Source organism: Oncorhynchus masou, chromosome 12, assembly GCF_036934945.1.
Source record: "Oncorhynchus masou masou isolate Uvic2021 chromosome 12, UVic_Omas_1.1, whole genome shotgun sequence".
Taxonomy (NCBI): Eukaryota; Metazoa; Chordata; class Actinopteri; order Salmoniformes; family Salmonidae; genus Oncorhynchus; species Oncorhynchus masou.
Window position 1 is genome coordinate 12,237,372 of NC_088223.1, and position 8,176 is coordinate 12,245,547.

General features: G+C 44.1%; 1 protein-coding gene across 1 annotated transcript in view; it reads right to left on the reverse strand.

The window, feature by feature from the left end:
• Positions 1–4,019: 4,019 nt before the first annotated feature.
• LOC135549559 (cell division cycle-associated 7-like protein) overlaps positions 4,020–8,176 on the reverse strand; it is a 20,616-nt gene continuing 16,459 nt past the window's right edge. Inside the window, exon 11 of the mRNA XM_064979633.1 lies at positions 4,020–8,176. This exon is cut by the window's right edge and continues 1,347 nt beyond it. The gene's annotated coding sequence lies outside the window, so the exon portion shown is untranslated.

Consider the following 8,176-nt stretch of genomic DNA (forward strand, 5'->3'; position numbering starts at 1 on the left):
CAGCTGGGTTGACTCGTCACTAGTTAACACAGCCACACAGTCATAAACCCCGCCTATTTCTAAAATTGTTCTTAAAATCAGACTTTAAACCTAACTCTATCCACACCGCTAACCGTATGACTAACCCTAAACGTAAGACCCAAAAGCACATTTTTATTTTATTGTCATTAATTTTTACAATATAGCCCATTTTAAATTTGTGGCTGTGCTATCTAGTGGTAACAGCAGCGTTGGGCTGGTGCAGGTTATTCCGTCCTCTTTTTTACAAGAGCTCAATTCAATTCCAAGGGCTTTATTGGTATGGGACACATGTTAACACTTCCAAAGAAAGTGAAATAAACAAAAAATTAACAGTAAACAATACACAAAAGTTTCAAAATAATAGACATTTCAAATGTCGTGTTATGGCAATGTACTGTGTTATAACGATGTGTGAATAGCTTAAAGGGAAATTAAATCAATAAAAATATGGGTTGTATTTACAATGGTGTTTGTTCTTCACTGTTTGGCCTTTTCTTGTGGCAACAGGTCACAAGTATTGCTGCTGTGAGGGCACACTGTGGCATTTCACCCCATAGATATAGGAGTTTATCAAAATTGGATTTGTTTTCAAATTCTTTGTGGGTCTGTGTAATCTGAGGGAAATATGTGTCTCTGATACGGTCATACATTTGGCAGGAGGTTAGGAAGTGCAGCTCAGTTTCCACCTCAGTTTATAAGGGCCAGTCTCTGTCTCCTTCTCCCTGTCATAAGGATGTCTTTCGCCCTCTCCTTCTCTCTTATTATACAGGTCAGTATTTCTCCCCAGTTCATAAGGGCCAGTCTGGGTCTCTCTCCCTCTGTATGTTAATCAGTATCTCTCTCTTTCTGTTTCATAAGTTCTCCCTTATTAGGCTCAGTCTCGCTCACGCCGGTCTGTCTCTCATTTGATCTGTGGAACAGCTATTATAACTGGTGTGTATAACAGGGTCCACGGATTTACCAATCCTCGACTTCGGCGATGTCATTTACAAAATAGCCTCCAATACTCTACTCAACAAATTGGATGCAGTCTATCACAGTGCCATCCGTTTTGTCACCAAAGCCCCATATACTACCCACCATTGCGACCTGTACGCTCTCGTTGGCCGGCCCTCGCTTCATAGTCGTCGCCAAACCCACTGGCTCCACACACACACACGCACACACACACACACACACACACACACACAAAACCCCCTCCCGTACATTCAACTCAGTTTAAACCCAACACAGGGAATGTATCTGATTGTTAGCACACTCATTACCCTACAACACCCCCCCCCCCGTTCCCCTTGAATGTGCTTCTCTTCACGACCCCTCAAGAATTACATCCAACTATCTAGATGCCACAGGAGGCTGCTGAGGGGAGGATAATGTGTTCCAGCTCATGATAATGGCTGGAACAGAGCAAAAGGAATGGCATCAAAAACCATGGAAACCATGGAAACCAAGTGTCTCATGTAGTTGATAATCCCGATTCCACCCCAGTCTGGTATTAAGGTGCCACCAACCTCCTGTGCTAGATGACCCAAACTGCTACCACAGCCATTAAGAATGACATCTATCCAAACCCCAAACTCCTACCACAGCCATTAAGGATGACATCTATCCAAACCCCAAACTCCTACCACAGCCATTAAGGATGACATCTATCCAAACCCCAAACTCCTACCACAGCCATTAAGAATGACATCTATCCAAACCCCAAACTCCTACCACAGCCATTAAGGATGACATCTATCCAAACCCCAAACTCCTACCACAGCCATTAAGAATGACATCTATCCAAACCCCAAACTCCTACCACAGCCATTAAGGATGACATCTATCCAAACACCAAACTCCTACCACAGCCATTAAGGATGACATCTATCCAAACCCCAAACTCCTACCACAGCCATTAAGGATGACATCTATCCATCTATCCAAACCCCAAACTCCTACCACAGCCATTAAGGATGACATCTATCCAAACCCCAAACTCCTACCACAGCCATTAAAAGGTGCACTATGCAGAAACCGCTCCTCCATTTCCTGGTTGTGTTGCCTATTTTTAGGTTTATGTGACTAAAGAAGCAAATATAGTGTAGAGAATCATTGTACTATCTAAACCACTGAAATATTTTCCATAACCAAAACTATATTTTCAGCTGTTTGAATCTAGTGTACAAAACTGAAAGTAAAGACACACAAACCAAAAAACGTCCTGGAAAATTCTACCCAAAACAATTCTTTGGTATTTGTTTCATTAGTCCACAGTTGATATAATCCCAACATGTTTTGCATGTCAGCAATCAAGTTTTCAAGATATACTGTATCACTTTCAAAATACATTTTCATATGATTCAAAATGCATCAAACTGGTTGTATTTCTGTATTTTGTAAGTTATACATCTTGAAAACTTGATTGATGACATGCAAAACTTCTTGGCACTATATCAACAATGGATTAATGTAACAAATACCAAAAGATAACTCCACCCAAAAGCTATCCTTTAAAGGGAAGCAAAGAAATAGCGCACATAGAACAGATCTACCGCTCGTGAGACTTGCTTTCAATGAGAATGACAGATCTATAACTCACATTTCTATGCGAATTATGTCAGGTCACCTACTACAGACATTAAGAATTACATCTATCTAGACACAATCAAATCTAGAATCGGCTTTCTATTTCGCAACAAAGCCTCACTCACGCCGCCAAATTTACCTTAGTAAAACTGACTATTCTACCGATCCTCGACTTCGGCGATGTCATCTACAAAATAGCTTCCAACACTCTACTCAGCAAACTGGATGCAGTCGATCACAGTGCCATCCGTTTGGTTACCAAATCACCTTATACCATCCACCACTGTGACCTGTATGCTCTAGTCGGCTGGCCCTCGCTACATATTCATCGCCAGACCCACTGGCTCCAGGTCATCTATAAGTCTATGCTAGGTAAAGGTCCGCCTTATCTCAGTTCACTGGTCACGATAACAACACCCACCCGTAGCACACGTTCCAGCAGGTATATCTCACTGATCATCTCTAAAGCCAACACCTCATTTGGCCGCCTTTCCTTCCAGTTCTCTGCTGCCAATGACTGGAACAAATTGCAAAAAAGAAATAAATAATAATAATAAAAATTTAAAACAATTCACTGAAGTTGGAGACTTTTATTTCCCTCACCAACTTTAAACATCAACTATCTGAGCAGCTAACCAATCACTGCAGCTGTAAGTAGCCCACCCAATCTATCTCATCCCCATACTTGTCACACCCTGACCATAGTTTGCTTTGTATGTTTGTATGTTTTGTTTGGTCAGGGTGTGATATGAGTGGGCATTCTATGTTACATGTCTAGTTCGGTTTGGCCTGACATGGTTCTCAAACAGAGGCAGGTGTGAGTCATTGTCTCTGATTGGGAACCATATTTAGGTAGCCTGTTTGGTGTTGGGTTTTGTGGGTGATTGTCCTTGTTCCTGTTCCTGTGTTAGTTTGCACCAGTTTAGGCTGTTTCGGTTTTCACGTTACGTTTATTGTTTTTGTATCGATTCGTGTTTCCTTTGTTTTATTAAACATGAATCTCAATAGCCACGCCGCATTTTGGTCCGACTCTCTTTCACATAAAGAAAGCCGTTACAATACTGTTATTTTATTTACTTTTCTGCTCTTTTGCACATCATCTGCTCATTTATCACTCCAGTGTTAATCTGCTAAATTGTAATTATTCACTCCTATGGCCTATTTATTGCCTACCTCCTCATGCCTTTTGAACACACTGTATATAGACTTTCTTTTCTGTGTCATTGACTTGTCTTGTTTGTTTACTCCATGTGTAACTCTGTTGTTGTTGTCTGTGTCACACTGCTTAGCTTTATCTTGGCCAGGTCACAGTTGTAAATGAGAACTTGTTCTCAACTAGCCTACCTGGTTAAATAAATAAAAACACACCAAACTGCTAATAAAGCCATTGTCAAACACACAAAGACAGAAACCAGCCAGTAAACATAACTTCAGTTCTTTATTCAGATTCAAAGTGTCCACTGTTCGAGGCAGTGTTAAAACCTTTATTTATAACAAAGTGTATTAAAAACAGTACAGTACACGGTTGTATCGGCTATGGTCTATATTCACGTTTGAGTAATTTAGGAGGCACTAACTCAGTGAAAGGTCTTACCATCAGGGACGTAGTGGTAAAATAGGTGGGTAAACTCTCCAGTGACACTAACTATGCTAATTTAGCGTAATAATACCGGTGTAAACGTTATTTTCCAAATAAAATGTTTACAATTTAATAGTGTGCGTTTTACCCTCCGCTTCATCCCATGTCTAATAAAAAGTCTGCCTCCACTGCCTGACCGTTGTTGCATAAAAATATGATAAAAAAAAAAAAAGTTAAACCTTTAATTACTATTTTACAACATCTGTTGTCCATGGATGGTACAAGCAACAGCATTGTCTTAACCCACATCGAAAAGTAGCCCATCAACATCAAAAGTCAACGTACATAAAAACAAATAAGTAGTAGTAAGGTTGCATTTAGACAGCCAGAACATTTTCTGACCCCCCCCCCCCCCTCCCTTTAATTGGTGTTCTGACCAATCACATTAGATCTTTTCGAAAAATATTTTTAAGAGCTGTTCTGATTGGTCAAAAGACCAGAATTGAGCTGCCTGTCAAAATGCTGAACCACATATCTCCATCTCCATCCGTGTCACTCAACCGTTTTAGTAGCAGTGTTCAACAAGTTATGGTTTTCCTGGGTTGTGTTCAGTAGGGCACACCATAGCAAAACATTCTGCAAATGGTAAATATACACTCACCTACGTATTTATTTGGACAGTGTAGCTAAAAACCTTTAATTTGGCTCTATACTCCAGCATTTTGAGATTTGAGATCAAATGTTAAATAAGGTATTGCGTCATTTTGGAGTCACTTTTATTGTAAATAAGAATAGAATACATTTCTGAACACTACATTAATGTGGATGCTACCACGATTACGGATAATCATTAATTAAAATCGTGAACAACGATGAGTGAGAAAGTTGAGAGGAACAAAGATAATACCCCCCCCCCTAAGATATGCTAACCTCTCACTATCACCAATACGGTGAGTTTAGCATTATGATATTTATACCACTACCATTCATTTCTATTGGTCACAACAATCTCAAAACACAACCAAAACAAAATACAAAACGTTGGTAGAGCGACAAGCTAGACGTAGGCATTGTGTGCTAGGAATATGAAACCACGTACTAAACTTGACTACTTTAATACAAATAAATGAATTTGTCCAAATACTTATGACACCTTCAAAATGGGGGGACGGGGACGAGATACATAAAGTGCTTTCATTTTTAAAAACGGTAAAAAAAACAGACGTGTATGAAAATACCCTGAAATAAAAAGTTTACATTTCCTATAATTCCGTTCTGAACAGATCCATAATATATATATTTTTTTACAACCAGCAAAATAAAATTCTGAACCGGTTCAACCCAAACTAACTGTGGCTAGAGCAGCTTGCTATAGAGTGGGGCAAGCTAAAGTTGTTTACACGTGTGATGGCCAGACAAGAGCAGGACGCGAGATGCTACAGCCATCTTCTTCGGCGCCACATGGCTAAATGGCACCACATGGCTAAATGGCGCCACATGGCTAACTGCTCAGCCTCCGACCGCAAGGCACTCCAGAGGGTAGTGCGTACGGCCCAGTACATCACTGGGGCAAAGCTTCCTGCCATCCAGGACCTCTATACCAGGCGGTGTTAGAGGAAGACCCTAAAAATGGTCAAAGACTCCAGCCACCCTAGTCAAGGACTGTTCGCTCTTCTACCGCACGGCAAGCGGTACTGGAGCGCCAAGTCTAGGACCAAAAGGCTTCTTAACAGCTTCTACCAAACAAGCCATAAGAGCTAATCAAATAGCTACCCAGACCCCTCTTTTACGCTGCTGCTAGTCTCTTTATATAATCTACTCATGGTCACTTTAATAACTCTACCTACATGTACATATTACCTCAATTACCCTGACTAATCAGTGCCCCCGCACATAGACTCGGTACCGGTACCCCCTGTACATAGCCTCCACAGACTCGGTACCGGTCCCCCCTGTACATAGCCTCCACAGACTCGGTACCGGTCCCCCCTGTACATAGCCTCCACAGACTCGGTACCGGTACCCCCTGTATATAGCCTCCACATTGACTCTGTACCGGTACCCCCTGTATATAGCCTCCACAGACTGTACCGGTACCCCCTGTATATAGCCTCCACATTGACTCTGTACCAGTACCCCCTGTATATAGCCTCCACAGACTGTACCGGTACCCCCTGTATATAGTCTCCACAGACTCTGTACCGGTACCCCCTGTATATAGCCTCCACATTGACTCTGTACCGGTACCCCCTGTATATAGCCTCCACAGACTGTACCGGTACCCCCTGTACATAGCCTCCACAGACTCTGTACCGGTACCCCCTGTATATAGCCTCCACAGACTCTGTACCGGTACCCCTGTATATAGCCTCCACAGACTCTGTACCGGTACCCCCTGTATATAGCCTCCACAGACTCTGTACCGGTACCCCCTGTATATAGCCTCCACAGACTCTGTACCGGTACCCCCTGTATATAGCCTCCACAGACTCTGTACCGGTACCCCCTGTATATAGCATCCACAGACTCTGTACCCCCTGTATATAGCCTCCACAGACTCTGTACCGGTACCCCCTGTATATAGCCTCCACAGACTCTGTACCGGTACCCCTGTATATAGCCTCCACAGACTCTGTACCGGTACCCCCTGTATATAGCCTCCACATTGACTCTGTACCGGTACCCCTGTATATAGCCTCCACATTGACTCGGTACCGGTACCCCCTGTATATAGCCTCCAGACTCGGTACCGGTACCCCCTGTATATAGCCTCCACAGACTCTGTACCGGTACCCCCTGTATATAGCCTCCACATTGACTCGGTACCGGTACCCCTGTATATAGCATCCAGACTCGGTACCGGTACCCCCTGTATATAGCCTCCACAGACTCTGTACCGGTACCCCCTGTATATAGCCTCCACATTGACTCTGTACTGGTACCCCTGTACATAGCATCCAGACTCGGTACCGGTACCCCCTGTATATAGCCTCCACATATACAGGGGGTACCGGTACCGAGTCTATAGCCTCCAGACTCGGTACCGGTCCCCCCTGTATATAGCCTCCACATTGACTCGGTACCGGTCCCCCTGTATATAGCCTCCACAGACTGTACCGGTACCCCCTGTATATAGCCTCCACAGACTGTACCGGTACCCCCTGTATATAGCCTCCACAGACTCTGTACCGGTACCCCCTGTATATAGCCTCCACAGACTCTGTACCGGTACCCCCTGTATATAGCCTCCACAGACTCTGTACCGGTACCCCCTGTATATAGCATCCACAGACTCTGTACCCCCTGTATATAGCCTCCACAGACTCTGTACCGGTACCCCCTGTATATAGCCTCCACAGACTCTGTACCGGTACCCCCTGTATATAGCCTCCACAGACTCTGTACCGGTACCCCCTGTATATAGCCTCCACATTGACTCTGTACCGGTACCCCTGTATATAGCCTCCACATTGACTCGGTACCGGTACCCCCTGTATATAGCCTCCAGACTCGGTACCGGTACCCCCTGTATATAGCCTCCACAGACTCTGTACCGGTACCCCCTGTATATAGCCTCCACATTGACTCTGTACTGGTACCCCTGTACATAGCATCCAGACTCGGTACCGGTACCCCCTGTATATAGCCTCCACATAGACTCGGTACCGGTACCCCCTGTATATAGCCTCCAGACTCGGTACCGGTACCCCCTGTATATAGCCTCCACATTGACTCGGTACCGGTCCCCCTGTATATAGCCTCCACAGACTGTACCGGTACCCCCTGTATATAGCCTCCACAGACTCGGTACCGGTACCCCCTGTATATAGCCTCCACAGACTCGGTACCGGTACCCCCTGTATATAGCCTCCACATTGACTCGGTACCGGTACCCCCTGTATATAGCCTCCACATTGACTCGGTACCGGTACCCCCTGTATATAGCCTCCACAGACTCGGTACCGGTCCCCCCTGTATATAGCCTCCACATTGACTCGGTACCGG